Source organism: Daphnia magna, linkage group LG5 (assembly GCF_020631705.1).
Source record: "Daphnia magna isolate NIES linkage group LG5, ASM2063170v1.1, whole genome shotgun sequence".
Taxonomy (NCBI): Eukaryota; Metazoa; Arthropoda; class Branchiopoda; order Diplostraca; family Daphniidae; genus Daphnia; species Daphnia magna.
In genome coordinates, this window is record NC_059186.1 from 4,796,832 (window position 1) to 4,814,331 (window position 17,500).

The 17,500-nt window shown below is 43.1% G+C and overlaps 15 non-coding genes across 15 annotated transcripts; 7 read left to right on the forward strand and 8 right to left on the reverse strand.

Annotated features, from left to right (window-relative positions):
• Window positions 1–5,452: 5,452 nt before the first annotated feature.
• Trnaw-cca lies at window positions 5,453–5,524 on the reverse strand. The gene has a single exon. It is a non-coding gene; the product is annotated as a tRNA-Trp (tRNA).
• Window positions 5,525–6,631: 1,107 nt separating this feature from the next.
• Trnaw-cca lies at window positions 6,632–6,703 on the reverse strand. Its single transcript has one exon. It is a non-coding gene; the product is annotated as a tRNA-Trp (tRNA).
• A 692-nt stretch (window positions 6,704–7,395) lies between these two features.
• Window positions 7,396–7,466, forward strand: Trnag-gcc. The gene has a single exon. It is a non-coding gene; the product is annotated as a tRNA-Gly (tRNA).
• Window positions 7,467–7,810: 344 nt separating this feature from the next.
• Window positions 7,811–7,882, reverse strand: Trnaw-cca. Its single transcript has one exon. It is a non-coding gene; the product is annotated as a tRNA-Trp (tRNA).
• A 691-nt stretch (window positions 7,883–8,573) lies between these two features.
• On the forward strand, window positions 8,574–8,644 carry Trnag-gcc. The gene has a single exon. It is a non-coding gene; the product is annotated as a tRNA-Gly (tRNA).
• Window positions 8,645–8,988: 344 nt separating this feature from the next.
• On the reverse strand, window positions 8,989–9,060 carry Trnaw-cca. Its single transcript has one exon. It is a non-coding gene; the product is annotated as a tRNA-Trp (tRNA).
• A 3,337-nt stretch (window positions 9,061–12,397) lies between these two features.
• Trnag-gcc lies at window positions 12,398–12,468 on the forward strand. Its single transcript has one exon. It is a non-coding gene; the product is annotated as a tRNA-Gly (tRNA).
• Window positions 12,469–12,812: 344 nt separating this feature from the next.
• On the reverse strand, window positions 12,813–12,884 carry Trnaw-cca. The gene has a single exon. It is a non-coding gene; the product is annotated as a tRNA-Trp (tRNA).
• A 693-nt stretch (window positions 12,885–13,577) lies between these two features.
• Window positions 13,578–13,648, forward strand: Trnag-gcc. Its single transcript has one exon. It is a non-coding gene; the product is annotated as a tRNA-Gly (tRNA).
• Window positions 13,649–13,992: 344 nt separating this feature from the next.
• Trnaw-cca lies at window positions 13,993–14,064 on the reverse strand. The gene has a single exon. It is a non-coding gene; the product is annotated as a tRNA-Trp (tRNA).
• A 691-nt stretch (window positions 14,065–14,755) lies between these two features.
• Trnag-gcc lies at window positions 14,756–14,826 on the forward strand. Its single transcript has one exon. It is a non-coding gene; the product is annotated as a tRNA-Gly (tRNA).
• Window positions 14,827–15,170: 344 nt separating this feature from the next.
• Window positions 15,171–15,242, reverse strand: Trnaw-cca. Its single transcript has one exon. It is a non-coding gene; the product is annotated as a tRNA-Trp (tRNA).
• A 691-nt stretch (window positions 15,243–15,933) lies between these two features.
• Trnag-gcc lies at window positions 15,934–16,004 on the forward strand. Its single transcript has one exon. It is a non-coding gene; the product is annotated as a tRNA-Gly (tRNA).
• Window positions 16,005–16,348: 344 nt separating this feature from the next.
• Window positions 16,349–16,420, reverse strand: Trnaw-cca. Its single transcript has one exon. It is a non-coding gene; the product is annotated as a tRNA-Trp (tRNA).
• Window positions 16,421–17,112: 692 nt separating this feature from the next.
• Trnag-gcc lies at window positions 17,113–17,183 on the forward strand. Its single transcript has one exon. It is a non-coding gene; the product is annotated as a tRNA-Gly (tRNA).
• Window positions 17,184–17,500: the final 317 nt, after the last annotated feature.

Here is a 17,500-nt window from a genome sequence, read left to right on the forward strand (position 1 = left end):
TAAGAGGTTCCAAAAAATACAAAACCATTTCGTGTTGGTAGGGAACAGTAGTTGCCATTATTTTGCATCGATGGTTCTGTGTTAGAATGCTGGGTACGCGGTCGATGCATGATAGTAACACAGCAATTTAAAATGCTACAAAAGCTGTTATTGGAACGTAATGCAGACAACAAGTTTCAACAGCAGAGTGGCGCAGCGGAAGCGTGCTGGGCCCATAACCCAGAGGTCCGTAGATCGAAACTACGCTCTGCTAGTAAGAAATCGAAGCTGAAATATTAAGTCGATGCATTTACAGAATTTATAGCTAAAAAAAATTAATTGTTTTAAATAGCAGTAAACAAACTGTTGTAAATGATGTGTAACGAATAAAGACATAAAACCGCACTGATTTCATCAGCATCGATGGTTCAGTGGTTAGTTTATGGAGGGGTTTCCGGAAGGGGAATAAACATGTATGAGGTAGGTGCATTTTAAAATATTACTAAAATTACATAAATAAAATATGAGGGAAAGAATCTACTAATCTACTGGGTAGGGAGTTTCTACGGGAAAAGGGGGGATATCCTCAGCTTCGGGGTTTGGTGCACCATGATGGAAATGGGAACACACCATATCCATTGATCCCTGGATCGCTGCCAATCGGGCCTTGAATCGGAAGGCACCCCAGGATCTTCCGTTGATTCCGAGAATCGAACGGATTTCGTCGTTCCTGGGGTACCATGATCCAAGAGACCCGACAACCAGGGGGAGAATCCTCCCATGCGAAGAATATTTATCATATTTCCGCTGGTAGGCATTCTCCATACTCCCTGGTTGGTCATAGCAGACCACGACGTCAACCATCACCCGGGAACCGGATAGTTGAAATTCAACATCCGGTCTTAACCTTTGCCCGGGGATGGCATTGTTGATCGTGACGTCATGTCCCTGCTTGACTAGCAGCGATTCCAAGAGATCTTGGATGGTGTTGTGCCTCTTGGTGGCGAGCTGGAGACCTTCTTCACAGTGGTTAAGCACATGAAACCCGGTCTCGTTTTCCTTTCCGCATCGGCGGCAACTCGTATCTTGCTCCTGTGAGCAAAACCACGAGTGCCCCCGAAGAGGAAGGATGTCGAGCCGGGCCCTGTGAAGATATCTCCAGTCGCGGAAGGAGAGGGGCGTACGGCAGGATACCAGGCGAGCCATGTCTTTCGACTTGTCTTCCAGGGAGAGGCCAGTGGCAACTACTCCCTGGTGGCTCTTGTCGGAAATTAGTGGTCCCTGGTATAGCGCTGCCGAGCTACTTTCCGAAGTCCGCGGACTGCCTTGACTGGGCTTACGGAGACGTCATCGGCGACAATTCTTAGATTTTCGTCGCCGGATACATCAATCCGCACTCCCAGTCGTTTGGCAGCTTGGCGGGCAAGAGTCCAAAGATTGGACCCTGCCTCCGCGTACCTCAGTCTGTAGAGCCCCCATCCACGGATCCCGAAAGATATTCTCCAACTGGCAACACTCCTGGATGCTCGTTTCTGAACCCTCGCCGGATGGTGTCATGGAGCTGCTCTCGGCATATGTTCCTCACTGTAGGGTCTCTACAAGTGAGGAGCTGAGCAGCCCTGGCGATGGTCCAGATATCGGCATCATCAGTGAGGCGGCATGTTCCTAGGCCCCCAACCCGCCGGTCCGCGTAGAAAAACGGGACCGTTGCGTGATTGGGAAGGTTGCAAATTAGGCCTAGAAACTTCCTACACTCAGTGTCCAGTTGGGTAAGACAGTCTTTCAGGACCCGACCCGAAGCGAGGTGATGGGAAAGGGAGGGAAGAAGGTGGCTACGGAAGATTTCAAGTTTTTGCCATGGTGCGAGGTGGGAGGCGGCAATCTTGTCCAGGTTAGGGATAAGGTCAGTTGGTGGTCGGAACCGCAATTTTCCTCCGATCGGTGTACCAAGATATGTTTCTTGGTCGTCTGGACCCAAGCACCGAATTAATTGATCACCAATTCGGCACTGGGCGTCAGACGGCTTGCCTTTGTCGAAGACCAGGCAAGCACACTTCCCGGCATTAAATTGCAGCCCCAAGGTGTTTGCGGTGAGGGTAAAAACGTTTAAAATGTTTTGGAGCTCGGAGGGAGAATTTGTAACCACGGCAATGTCGTCAGCATATGCCGTGGTTTTCATGAGCGAGCCAAATATTAAAAATCCGGGGTTAATATTGGACTTTCCGGCCCTGACGAGGGGTTCGGAAGCCAGGTTAAAAATAGGGGAACTAAGAGCGTCACCCTGGCGAACACCTGCTGTTGGGAAAATGCGGATGGATTCTTTCCCGACGGCAAAATCCATCCGATTTCCCGAATATATGTCCACCAGGATGCGCCGGAGGTCCTCTGGTATTGGAAGTGATGTGAACAGCTCATTCAGAACGGCGTGAGGCACAGATCCAAACGCGTTGCACATGTCCAGCCATGCAATAGACATGTGCTTTCGTTTGGTCTTTGTCTCCTCGACAACCGTCTGTAAGAGCTGTGTATGTTCCTGAATACCATGGACCCCCGGGAGGAAACCCTTTTGCTCGGGAGATAACCAGCCAAGGTCTGAAGCGACTTGCGTTATTCTCTGGCTGATCACTCCCGAGAACAGTTTGTAAATGGTAGGAAGAAGGGATATTGGTCTAAAGTTGGAATAGTCGCTAGTGTCCCCTTTCTTGAAAATGGGGACAGTTCGCGATGTCTTCCAACAATTAGGAACCCCTAGCTTCCAAACCATTTTACAAACTGTTTCCAGCAGAAGGCAGTTGGGGTCGATGGCTCTAAGATGACGGTATTCTAGGCCATCAACCCCTGGTGATGTGTTGGTAGCCCGGCGGAGCTTAGCTTCAAGCTCTTGTTGGGTTGGCGCACGATTAAGGAAGTTCATCTGGTCCTCTGAAGGTTGGGACCAGTCGCAGGTGTCGTAGAGTTCCCTCGCACTTTGGCACTGCTGCGGAGATGGTCTCAATCGGTTGTAAGTCCTCTTGAGATATTCCTCCGCAGCTTGTACAGTACCATCGTAGGAGGGTAAACGGTCTTCGAGCACCTGTCGAACGGCTCTTCTTGGGTAAATGTTGAAGAGCCGCTGAATCTTCCTCGCCTCGTACGCCTTTTGCTTGATATGTCGCCGGGCCTTCTGCATCTGCCGGTTTTGGTTTCTTTTTCTTTTGTCAGGGTTTCCTCGGGGTTGTTCAGGGCTAGGGTCTTGTAAAATTTGTGCTTTAGGGAGCCAGTCAGCTGTGCAACGTTCGAGGACATCGTCTAGGTCATGTAGAGTCTCACAGCTCAAGAAGGCAGGAACCCAGAGACTGACAAAATCGTCGTCTCTTTGACTCTGCTCTTCTGAGCTGTGGTGACTACGTCCTCGATTGCTGTGCTGACTGGGGACAAAGGATAAGGTCTCGGGGTTAGGTGAAGGGTCTAAAATCTCTTGTGATAAAATTGTGGGGCTAGTATTTTCTTGTGGGGGAGTTCATAAAGCCAACTAAAATTTTGTGTATTAAAAGAGGAGGCGAACTCCCTCCCAAGATCTAAAATAGGGCTAGCGGTAAAATTTGCTGGAGATAGGACATTACCAGGGGATTCCTCGATCGCTGGGATTTCCACCACGGATAGCTCATCACGCTCGTCTTCTGTTGCAGTAACATCCTCTAGAGAGATCACTGCAGCAGAAGAGTCACGGTTTGAGCCATCCATACTGGATATCCCAGCAAATCGGATGGAGGGTGATGGGTTGTTATTAGAATGTAACCTTTGGTAATGTCCTTTTAGTGTAGGGCCATCTCCAGCAAATCCACACACTCCGCATTCCCAATATTTAACTAGTCGGAGTGTGTGGGCTGTCTCTAGGTGTCTGTGGATACTACCCATTGCTCTGGTGTTAGTTGCCAAGGTAGTCCACTCACACCTAGGACACTTCGTGGGTTTACCAGGGTATTTTAAAATGATTTTGTCCCCTTCAATTCTGGAAGGGGAAAACGTGGGGAGAGAAGAGTGAGCGGGATTAGGAGACCCCTGCGAACCATCCATTGCAGATGCAATGGTTAGTTCGAGGGATTGGCGGAGAATACTGGAGGAAAGGGACTCAGTACAAGGTCTTGCATGTCTGCCGGCTGAAATAAAGGAATTAAATTCCTTTTTACAGCCAAGGCAGACATACTGGGTGGTGTACTGAACCCCTCTCCTAGAATGTCTTTCTTTTATGTGTGTCTCCGCCAATTGTCTCTTGCGATCCCCAGACCAGGGACCGCTACCTCGCTCACCTTGACAGGATTTCTCCCCACATTTTAAAATAATTGGCAGAGGAACTGGGATTTTAATGATTGTCCCATGGAGTCTTACTCTAGTAGCATTTCTACTAGATGCTCCTACCTCTGCCATTGCTACCCTGGGCCCACTTACATATGAAAGAATAAAACAGTAATTCTTATTGACTAAAAACAAACAAATAAAGAAAAAATCGGTAAAATATTGTTAGAAAAATTTAAAAAAAACCATTAAAAATCTGAAGAGAAGATTCTAAAAAAATATAGAAAGAGAGGAATTTAGAAATTTAAGAAAGAAAGAAAAAAAATAGCAAAATAGATGTTTTAAGTACTAAAAATTAAAAATTAAATAATTTTGTAAAGAATAAAAAAAAAAGAAACCGAAGAAATTGTGGAATAAAAAAATTTAGTGAAGAATAAAGAAAAAATTTTAAAAACAAAGAAATTGTGGAATAAAAAAATTAATGAAGAATTTAAAAAAAAAAAAATAATAATTTAAAAACCGAAGAAAGTGTGAAATCAAATGAAAAAAAAAAATCATGGATGAAAAGAATAAATAAATAAATTCTATAGAGTACTAAAATTAAAGAAAGATATGCATTAAAATTCAATATTTGTTTTGGTTAAAGCATAATAAAAAATTTTTTTTTAAAGGGTTTTTTGGATGTAAATGGATAAAATGTAAAAATAATACAAGGAGCTAAAACATTTCATCAGTTAAATGATGTGTAACGAATAAAGACATAAAACCGCACTGATTTCATCAGCATCGATGGTTCAGTGGTAGAATGCTCGCCTGCCACGCGGGCGGCCCGGGTTCGATTCCCGGTCGAAGCATTTTACGTCCAATATTGACCTTTCATTCAAAGAATCCATAAGCAACTGTAACAAACACAAACTGTAACTAATCAGATTCCCTAGTTACATCACCTCTTCACGAACCCTAAGTATATCACTACATGCAATTGGCGAACTTCTCCTTCTCTTAACATTACTACATTTTTGGTAAGCAACAACTTGCTTACGCAACATTAATATGCAATTTGAAATAAAAGTATTGTTGAATGCAATTGTCAAATTGTTTACACGTCCTAAAAGTCGAAAGATTGTTGTCCTAGAATAGCTGTCGCTCTTAAGTCGTTAAATAATACAATTAAGCACAAAATGCAGAACAAACCCTCTGATCTCGACGTGATTTGAACACGCAACCTCCTGATCTGGAGTCAGGCGCGCTACCATTGCGCCACGAAATCTTGCAACTAATGTTCTGTTTTGCATTCCAGTAATGCACAACATTGAAATGCATGTGCTACGTACGCCATCGAATTTTGTTTTTTGGGATCTGTAGTACATCATTAAAGTAAGCTCCCAATGAATTGTGGTGATTAACTTGATTGACATACCGGAATCAGATAGATACACTAGCCAGATGCTTTCTGTGCTTTCCTATACTATAGAGGCCAAGAAACTTCGACAGTTTTAGAGACTATTTCCGACTAAAACATTTTCCGCTAAAGCACGGATGGTAATCAAGTTGCTTAGGTAAGGGTAAGAGGTTCCAAAAAAATACAAAACCATTTCGTGTTGGTAGGGAACAGTAGTTGCCATTATTTTGCATCGATGGTTCTGTGTTAGAATGCTGGGTACGCGGTCGATGCATGATAGTAACACAGCAATTTAAAATGCTACAAAAGCTGTTATTGGAACGTAATGCAGACAACAAGTTTCAACAGCAGAGTGGCGCAGCGGAAGCGTGCTGGGCCCATAACCCAGAGGTCCGTAGATCGAAACTACGCTCTGCTAGTAAGAAATCGAAGCTGAAATATTAAGTCGATGCATTTACAGAATTTATAGCTAAAAAAATTAATTGTTTTAAATAGCAGTAAACAAACTGTTGTAAATGATGTGTAACGAATAAAGACATAAAACCGCACTGATTTCATCAGCATCGATGGTTCAGTGGTAGAATGCTCGCCTGCCACGCGGGGCGGCCGGGTTCGATTCCCGGTCGATGCATTTTACGTCCAATATTGACCTTTCATTCAAAGAATCCATAAGCAACTGTAACAAACACAAACTGTAACTAATCAGATTCCCTAGTTACATCACCTCTTCACGAACCCTAAGTATATCACTACATGCAATTGGCGAACTTCTCCTTCTCTTAACATTACTACATTTTTGGTAAGCAACAACTTGCTTACGCAACATTAATATGCAATTTGAAATAAAAGTATTGTTGAATGCAATTGTCAAATTGTTTACACGTCCTAAAAGTCGAAAGATTGTTGTCCTAGAATAGCTGTCGCTCTTAAGTCGTTAAATAATACAATTAAGCACAAAATGCAGAACAAACCCTCTGATCTCGACGTGATTTGAACACGCAACCTCCTGATCTGGAGTCAGGCGCGCTACCATTGCGCCACGAAATCTTGCAACTAATGTTCTGTTTTGCATTCCAGTAATGCACAACATTGAAATGCATGTGCTACGTACGCCATCGAATTTTGTTTTTTGGGATCTGTAGTACATCATTAAAGTAAGATCCCAATGAATTGTGGTGATTAACTTGATTGACATACCGGAATCAGATAGATACACTAGCCAGATGCTTTCTGTGCTTTCCTATACTATAGAGGCCAAGAAACTTCGACAGTTTTAGAGACTATTTCCGACTAAAACATTTTCCGCTAAAGCACGGATGGTAATCAAGTTGCTTAGGTAAGGGTAAGAGGTTCCAAAAAAATACAAAACCATTTCGTGTTGGTAGGGAACAGTAGTTGCCATTATTTTGCATCGATGGTTCTGTGTTAGAATGCTGGGTACGCGGTCGATGCATGATAGTAACACAGCAATTTAAAATGCTACAAAAGCTGTTATTGGAACGTAATGCAGACAACAAGTTTCAACAGCAGAGTGGCGCAGCGGAAGCGTGCTGGGCCCATAACCCAGAGGTCCGTAGATCGAAACTACGCTCTGCTAGTAAGAAATCGAAGCTGAAATATTAAGTCGATGCATTTACAGAATTTATAGCTAAAAAAATTAATTGTTTTAAATAGCAGTAAACAAACTGTTGTAAATGATGTGTAACGAATAAAGACAGAAAACCGCAATGATTTCATCAGCATCGATGGTTCAGTGGTAGAATGCTCGCCTGCCACGCGGGCGGCCCGGGTTCGATTCCCGGTCGATGCATTTTACGTCCAATATTGACCTTTCATTCAAAGAATCCATAAGCAACTGTAACAAACACAAACTGTAACTAATCAGATTCCCTAGTTACATCACCTCTTCACGAACCCTAAGTATATCACTACATGCAATTGGCGAACTTCTCCTTCTCTTAACATTACTACATTTTTGGTAAGCAACAACTTGCTTACGCAACATTAATATGCAATTTGAAATAAAAGTATTGTTGAATGCAATTGTCAAATTGTTTACACGTCCTAAAAGTCGAAAGATTGTTGTCCTAGAATAGCTGTCGCTCTTAAGTCGTTAAATAATACAATTAAGCACAAAATGCAGAACAAACCCTCTGATCTCGACGTGATTTGAACACGCAACCTCCTGATCTGGAGTCAGGCGCGCTACCATTGCGCCACGAAATCTTGCAACTAATGTTCTGTTTTGCATTCCAGTAATGCACAACATTGAAATGCATGTGCTACGTACGCCATCGAATTTTGTTTTTTGGGATCTGTAGTACATCATTAAAGTAAGATCCCAATGAATTGTGGTGATTAACTTGATTGACATACCGGAATCAGATAGATACACTAGCCAGATGCTTTCTGTGCTTTCCTATACTATAGAGGCCAAGAAACTTCGACAGTTTTAGAGACTATTTCCGACTAAAACATTTTCCGCTAAAGCACGGATGGTAATCAAGTTGCTTAGGTAAGGGTAAGAGGTTCCAAAAAATACAAAACCATTTCGTGTTGGTAGGGAACAGTAGTTGCCATTATTTTGCATCGATGGTTCTGTGTTAGAATGCTGGGTACGCGGTCGATGCATGATAGTAACACAGCAATTTAAAATGCTACAAAAGCTGTTATTGGAACGTAATGCAGACAACAAGTTTCAACAGCAGAGTGGCGCAGCGGAAGCGTGCTGGGCCCATAACCCAGAGGTCCGTAGATCGAAACTACGCTCTGCTAGTAAGAAATCGAAGCTGAAATATTAAGTCGATGCATTTACAGAATTTATAGCTAAAAAAATTAATTGTTTTAAATAGCAGTAAACAAACTGTTGTAAATGATGTGTAACGAATAAAGACATAAAACCGCACTGATTTCATCAGCATCGATGGTTCAGTGGTAGAATGCTCGCCTGCCACGCGGGCGGCCCGGGTTCGATTCCCGGTCGATGCATTTTACGTCCAATATTGACCTTTCATTCAAAGAATCCATAAGCAACTGTAACAAACACAAACTGTAACTAATCAGATTCCCTAGTTACATCACCTCTTCACGAACCCTAAGTATATCACTACATGCAATTGGCGAACTTCTCCTTCTCTTAACATTACTACATTTTTGGTAAGCAACAACTTGCTTACGCAACATTAATATGCAATTTGAAATAAAAGTATTGTTGAATGCAATTGTCAAATTGTTTACACGTCCTAAAAGTCGAAAGATTGTTGTCCTAGAATAGCTGTCGCTCTTAAGTCGTTAAATAATACAATTAAGCACAAAATGCAGAACAAACCCTCTGATCTCGACGTGATTTGAACACGCAACCTCCTGATCTGGAGTCAGGCGCGCTACCATTGCGCCACGAAATCTTGCAACTAATGTTCTGTTTTGCATTCCAGTAATGCACAACATTGAAATGCATGTGCTACGTACGCCATCGAATTTTGTTTTTGGGGATCTGTAGTACATCATTAAAGTAAGATCCCAATGAATTGTGGTGATTAACTTGATTGACATACCGGAATCAGATAGATACACTAGCCAGATGCTTTCTGTGCTTTCCTATACTATAGAGGCCAAGAAACTTCGACAGTTTTAGAGACTATTTCCGACTAAAACATTTTCCGCTAAAGCACGGATGGTAATCAAGTTGCTTAGGTAAGGGTAAGAGGTTCCAAAAAAATACAAAACCATTTCGTGTTGGTAGGGAACAGTAGTTGCCATTATTTTGCATCGATGGTTCTGTGTTAGAATGCTGGGTACGCGGTCGATGCATGATAGTAACACAGCAATTTAAAATGCTACAAAAGCTGTTATTGGAACGTAATGCAGACAACAAGTTTCAACAGCAGAGTGGCGCAGCGGAAGCGTGCTGGGCCCATAACCCAGAGGTCCGTAGATCGAAACTACGCTCTGCTAGTAAGAAATCGAAGCTGAAATATTGTCGCGGTTATTTGAGGCCCCATGGACTAGTTGTCACGTCCGGCGCTTCTGTATCGGCTATTGACCGCAACTCTACCCGAGATGTCCGGCAGTCTTGTCAGCAGATATTTCTCCCGGTAGCTGCTGTCTACGTTAGTGCATAAATGCTTGTGTGTGTCCCTTGCTGTGCCCCCAGTCTAGTTGTAACTGTTTGTTAGTACTGTGTGTGTGTGAGCGCACCCACAATGAATACAATCTTAATCGCTACTTGAGTCTCAGCGTTATTCCTCGGTGCTACATGGTGGAGATGCAGAACTTGTGGTAAGTCTTTGCGCTGTTTCATTCTATTGTGCTCTAGTTGTGCGGAGGCGGAGGCTGTTAGGGGCTTCCGAGAGTCGTCGACCCAACTGGCCTATGCGCCTTAAACTGTTGGGGTACGAAGCCACAGCACCGGCCGTGTGACGGGCGATTAGGGTGCGATAGCGCGGGGACGGCCATAAGAATTTCTGGGGAGGTAGGTGGGACCTAGTGGTGATTAAGTGGGCGTAGAGGCGGACAGTGGTGCGCTGCAAGGCGGTAGATCACCGCCGGTAACGATTGAAAAATCGGGAGTTAGGACGAAGAGTCGTTCGTCGGGAGGCGGTAGGTTACCGTTGTGAGCGATCGGAGGATCGGATTTAGACGAAGAGTCGTTCGTCGGGAGGCGGTAGGTTACCGTTGTGAGCGATCGGAAGATCGGATTTAGACGAAGAGTCGTTCGTCGGGAGGCGGTAGGTTACCGTTGTGGGCGATCTGAGGATCGGGCTTTAGACAAATAGTCAGAAGGCAGTAGATGAGTGGGGGTGCTGGTAGAGCCAGGGGAAGACAACGCCCTCACGACGAGTTTGGGCGATTTGCGCCAAGGGTTGATCAAGCAATTGTAGGTGGTATCGTCGAAACCCTCAACCCGAGTAACCTTGTGCGAAGGAACGGGAGTCGAGTGGACGACTGTGTAGGTGAGCCAGGAGGATTATCCGGGTGGGAAGACCGTACACGGGTAATAACGAGAGTAAGTAATTTGGGGCAACATCAAGCTAGTATTAGCGAGGAGGAAACTCTAGCGTGGGCGGACGGCGAGGACAGCTCTGATTCTGAGGACAGTGAAGAGGGAGTAAAGTGGGATTTTGGCGCTTTTCCACGGAGATCTTCGGTTGCAAGCGCTCGATTGTTACGCGGCAGGTTAGCGAGGAATTCTGTTGTGGCCGTGGCAGTCGCCCCCTCAATACCGTAGGGATGGCAGCCCAAATCAAATTCCAGACTCCACCCACATTCACCGGTCGGGATGGGGAAGACGTAGTGAGTTGGATCCATCGCTACGAAAAGGTGGGTAGATACAACCGATGGGGTGAAAACGAGTTACGGGATCACATTGAGCTGTCATTAGAGGGGCTGCGGGCAAATGGTATGCGTGCATGGAGGCAACGGGCAATCTTCCCAATGCGTGGTCGGACGTACAAGGGCCCCCGGTGGTCAGGGGAATTAAATCGACACTGTTGACACAGTTTACGCCCGTAAACTATGTGCGACATAATGAGGCCAAATTGCGTGCGAGGAAGCAAGGAATTGAGGAATCGACCTTGGAGTACTACTACGACGTGCTTGATCTGTGCAGGAGGGTAAACGCGCGTATGGCCGAAGCCACGAAGCTATCGTATCTCTGGCAGGGGTTGAGACCTAGTGTACTAGAACAATTATGGAGCTTAAAGCCCACTAACTGCGATGAGTTCCTCCAGGAAGTAAAGCGCTTCCAGGAGATGACCGATCGAGGGAAGCAATACGAGTGGGCTATGGGAGTTATGGGAAGGGAGGAAAGACCCACGCATGACCCATCGCAGCAAGATGCAACGGTAGAAACGAGGTTGGAAAAAATCGAGAGAATGCTGGGAGTTATGGGAAGGGAGGAAAAACCCACGTATGACCCATCGCAGCAAGATGCAACGGTAGAAACGAGGTTGGAAAAGATCGAGAGAATGTTGGAGGAATTAATGTAGAGAAGAAAAAGAGCGGCGTGAAAGCAGCCGGAGACAGAGAAGGGGAAGCAGAGGGGAGGACTTGGCAAAGCTGAAGACCCAATTGGTAGAGAAGAGCGACACTGCATGGAAATTCTTCGATGGCGGGAGCGGTTGACTTGCTGAAAGTGGAAAAATCCCCCAACTAATGTTATTTTATGAACTCATGTACTTTTTTTTTCTCTCTCTCTCTCTCTCGGTTGATGTTTGGCAAGGTATTGTCTTTGTAGAGTGTAGAGGGGTCAAATGTTCCCCATGGTATGTTGAGTTTTTGGGATATAGAGTCTTATAGGAAAGTTAGCGGTCGGGACGACTCGCTATCTAGGGAGGGAGATGTCGCGGTTATTTGAGGCCCCATGGACTAGTTGTCACGTCCGGCGCTTCTGTATCGGCTATTGACCGCAACTCTACCCGAGATGTCCGGCAGTCTTGTCAGCAGATATTTCTCCCGGTAGCTGCTGTCTACGTTAGTGCATAAATGCTTGTGTGTGTCCCTTGCTGTGCCCCCAGTCTAGTTGTAACTGTTTGTTAGTACTGTGTGTGTGTGAGCGCACCCACAATGAATACAATCTTAATCGCTACTTGAGTCTCAGCGTTATTCCTCGGTGCTACAATATTAAGTCGATGCATTTACAGAATTTATAGCTAAAAAAATTAATTGTTTTAAATAGCAGTAAACAAACTGTTGTAAATGATGTGTAACGAATAAAGACAGAAAACCGCAATGATTTCATCAGCATCGATGGTTCAGTGGTAGAATGCTCGCCTGCCACGCGGGCGGCCCGGGTTCGATTCCCGGTCGATGCATTTTACGTCCAATATTGACCTTTCATTCAAAGAATCCATAAGCAACTGTAACAAACACAAACTGTAACTAATCAGATTCCCTAGTTACATCACCTCTTCACGAACCCTAAGTATATCACTACATGCAATTGGCGAACTTCTCCTTCTCTTAACATTACTACATTTTTGGTAAGCAACAACTTGCTTACGCAACATTAATATGCAATTTGAAATAAAAGTATTGTTGAATGCAATTGTCAAATTGTTTACACGTCCTAAAAGTCGAAAGATTGTTGTCCTAGAATAGCTGTCGCTCTTAAGTCGTTAAATAATACAATTAAGCACAAAATGCAGAACAAACCCTCTGATCTCGACGTGATTTGAACACGCAACCTCCTGATCTGGAGTCAGGCGCGCTACCATTGCGCCACGAAATCTTGCAACTAATGTTCTGTTTTGCATTCCAGTAATGCACAACATTGAAATGCATGTGCTACGTACGCCATCGAATTTTGTGTTTTTGGGATCTGTAGTACATCATTAAAGTAAGCTCCCAATGAATTGTGGTGATTAACTTGATTGACATACCGGAATCAGATAGATACACTAGCCAGATGCTTTCTGTGCTTTCCTATACTATAGAGGCCAAGAAACTTCGACAGTTTTAGAGACTATTTCCGACTAAAACATTTTCCGCTAAAGCACGGATGGTAATCAAGTTGCTTAGGTAAGGGTAAGAGGTTCCAAAAAAATACAAAACCATTTCGTGTTGGTAGGGAACAGTAGTTGCCATTATTTTGCATCGATGGTTCTGTGTTAGAATGCTGGGTACGCGGTCGATGCATGATAGTAACACAGCAATTTAAAATGCTACAAAAGCTGTTATTGGAACGTAATGCAGACAACAAGTTTCAACAGTAGAGTGGCGCAGCGGAAGCGTGCTGGGCCCATAACCCAGAGGTCCGTAGATCGAAACTACGCTCTGCTAGTAAGAAATCGAAGCTGAAATATTAAGTCGATGCATTTACAGAATTTATAGCTAAAAAAATTAATTGTTTTAAATAGCAGTAAACAAACTGTTGTAAATGATGTGTAACGAATAAAGACATAAAACCGCACTGATTTCATCAGCATCGATGGTTCAGTGGTAGAATGCTCGCCTGCCACGCGGGCGGCCCGGGTTCGATTCCCGGTCGATGCATTTTACGTCCAATATTGACCTTTCATTCAAAGAATCCATAAGCAACTGTAACAAACACAAACTGTAACTAATCAGATTCCCTAGTTACATCACCTCTTCACGAACCCTAAGTATATCACTACATGCAATTGGCGAACTTCTCCTTCTCTTAACATTACTACATTTTTGGTAAGCAACAACTTGCTTACGCAACATTAATATGCAATTTGAAATAAAAGTATTGTTGAATGCAATTGTCAAATTGTTTACACGTCCTAAAAGTCGAAAGATTGTTGTCCTAGAATAGCTGTCGCTCTTAAGTCGTTAAATAATACAATTAAGCACAAAATGCAGAACAAACCCTCTGATCTCGACGTGATTTGAACACGCAACCTCCTGATCTGGAGTCAGGCGCGCTACCATTGCGCCACGAAATCTTGCAACTAATGTTCTGTTTTGCATTCCAGTAATGCACAACATTGAAATGCATGTGCTACGTACGCCATCGAATTTTGTTTTTTGGGATCTGTAGTACATCATTAAAGTAAGATCCCAATGAATTGTGGTGATTAACTTGATTGACATACCGGAATCAGATAGATACACTAGCCAGATGCTTTCTGTGCTTTCCTATACTATAGAGGCCAAGAAACTTCGACAGTTTTAGAGACTATTTCCGACTAAAACATTTTCCGCTAAAGCACGGATGGTAATCAAGTTGCTTAGGTAAGGGTAAGAGGTTCCAAAAAATACAAAACCATTTCGTGTTGGTAGGGAACAGTAGTTGCCATTATTTTGCATCGATGGTTCTGTGTTAGAATGCTGGGTACGCGGTCGATGCATGATAGTAACACAGCAATTTAAAATGCTACAAAAGCTGTTATTGGAACGTAATGCAGACAACAAGTTTCAACAGCAGAGTGGCGCAGCGGAAGCGTGCTGGGCCCATAACCCAGAGGTCCGTAGATCGAAACTACGCTCTGCTAGTAAGAAATCGAAGCTGAAATATTAAGTCGATGCATTTACAGAATTTATAGCTAAAAAAATTAATTGTTTTAAATAGCAGTAAACAAACTGTTGTAAATGATGTGTAACGAATAAAGACAGAAAACCGCAATGATTTCATCAGCATCGATGGTTCAGTGGTAGAATGCTCGCCTGCCACGCGGGCGGCCCGGGTTCGATTCCCGGTCGATGCATTTTACGTCCAATATTGACCTTTCATTCAAAGAATCCATAAGCAACTGTAACAAACACAAACTGTAACTAATCAGATTCCCTAGTTACATCACCTCTTCACGAACCCTAAGTATATCACTACATGCAATTGGCGAACTTCTCCTTCTCTTAACATTACTACATTTTTGGTAAGCAACAACTTGCTTACGCAACATTAATATGCAATTTGAAATAAAAGTATTGTTGAATGCAATTGTCAAATTGTTTACACGTCCTAAAAGTCGAAAGATTGTTGTCCTAGAATAGCTGTCGCTCTTAAGTCGTTAAATAATACAATTAAGCACAAAATGCAGAACAAACCCTCTGATCTCGACGTGATTTGAACACGCAACCTCCTGATCTGGAGTCAGGCGCGCTACCATTGCGCCACGAAATCTTGCAACTAATGTTCTGTTTTGCATTCCAGTAATGCACAACATTGAAATGCATGTGCTACGTACGCCATCGAATTTTGTTTTTTGGGATCTGTAGTACATCATTAAAGTAAGCTCCCAATGAATTGTGGTGATTAACTTGATTGACATACCGGAATCAGATAGATACACTAGCCAGATGCTTTCTGTGCTTTCCTATACTATAGAGGCCAAGAAACTTCGACAGTTTTAGAGACTATTTCCGACTAAAACATTTTCCGCTAAAGCACGGATGGTAATCAAGTTGCTTAGGTAAGGGTAAGAGGTTCCAAAAAATACAAAACCATTTCGTGTTGGTAGGGAACAGTAGTTGCCATTATTTTGCATCGATGGTTCTGTGTTAGAATGCTGGGTACGCGGTCGATGCATGATAGTAACACAGCAATTTAAAATGCTACAAAAGCTGTTATTGGAACGTAATGCAGACAACAAGTTTCAACAGTAGAGTGGCGCAGCGGAAGCGTGCTGGGCCCATAACCCAGAGGTCCGTAGATCGAAACTACGCTCTGCTAGTAAGAAATCGAAGCTGAAATATTAAGTCGATGCATTTACAGAATTTATAGCTAAAAAAATTAATTGTTTTAAATAGCAGTAAACAAACTGTTGTAAATGATGTGTAACGAATAAAGACATAAAACCGCACTGATTTCATCAGCATCGATGGTTCAGTGGTAGAATGCTCGCCTGCCACGCGGGCGGCCCGGGTTCGATTCCCGGTCGATGCATTTTACGTCCAATATTGACCTTTCATTCAAAGAATCCATAAGCAACTGTAACAAACACAAACTGTAACTAATCAGATTCCCTAGTTACATCACCTCTTCACGAACCCTAAGTATATCACTACATGCAATTGGCGAACTTCTCCTTCTCTTAACATTACTACATTTTTGGTAAGCAACAACTTGCTTACGCAACATTAATATGCAATTTGAAATAAAAGTATTGTTGAATGCAATTGTCAAATTGTTTACACGTCCTAAAAGTCGAAAGATTGTTGTCCTAGAATAGCTGTCGCTCTTAAGTCGTTAAATAATACAATTAAGCACAAAATGCAGAACAAACCCTCTGATCTCGACGTGATTTGAACACGCAACCTCCTGATCTGGAGTCAGGCGCGCTACCATTGCGCCACGAAATCTTGCAACTAATGTTCTGTTTTGCATTCCAGTAATGCACAACATTGAAATGCATGTGCTACGTACGCCATCGAATTTTGTTTTTTGGGATCTGTAGTACATCATTAAAGTAAGATCCCAATGAATTGTGGTGATTAACTTGATTGACATACCGGAATCAGATAGATACACTAGCCAGATGCTTTCTGTGCTTTCCTATACTATAGAGGCCAAGAAACTTCGACAGTTTTAGAGACTATTTCCGACTAAAACATTTTCCGCTAAAGCACGGATGGTAATCAAGTTGCTTAGGTAAGGGTAAGAGGTTCCAAAAAATACAAAACCATTTCGTGTTGGTAGGGAACAGTAGTTGCCATTATTTTGCATCGATGGTTCTGTGTTAGAATGCTGGGTACGCGGTCGATGCATGATAGTAACACAGCAATTTAAAATGCTACAAAAGCTGTTATTGGAACGTAATGCAGACAACAAGTTTCAACAGCAGAGTGGCGCAGCGGAAGCGTGCTGGGCCCATAACCCAGAGGTCCGTAGATCGAAACTACGCTCTGCTAGTAAGAAATCGAAGCTGAAATATTAAGTCGATGAATTTACAGAATTTATAGCTAAAAAAAATTAATTGTTTTAAATAGCAGTAAACAAACTGTTGTAAATGATGTGTAACGAATAAAGACATAAAACCGCACTGATTTCATCAGCATCGATGGTTCAGTGGTAGAATGCTCGCCTGCCACGCGGGCGGCCCGGGTTCGATTCCCGGTCGATGCATTTTACGTCCAATATTGACCTTTCATTCAAAGAATCCATAAGCAACTGTAACAAACACAAACTGTAACTAATCAGATTCCCTAGTTACATCACCTCTTCACGAACCCTAAGTATATCACTACATGCAATTGGCGAACTTCTCCTTCTCTTAACATTACTACATTTTTGGTAAGCAACAACTTGCTTACGCAACATTAATATGCAATTTGAAATAAAAGTATTGTTGAATGCAATTGTCAAATTGTTTACACGTCCTAAAAGTCGAAAGATTGTTGTCCTAGAATAGCTGTCGCTCTTAAGTCGTTAAATAATACAAT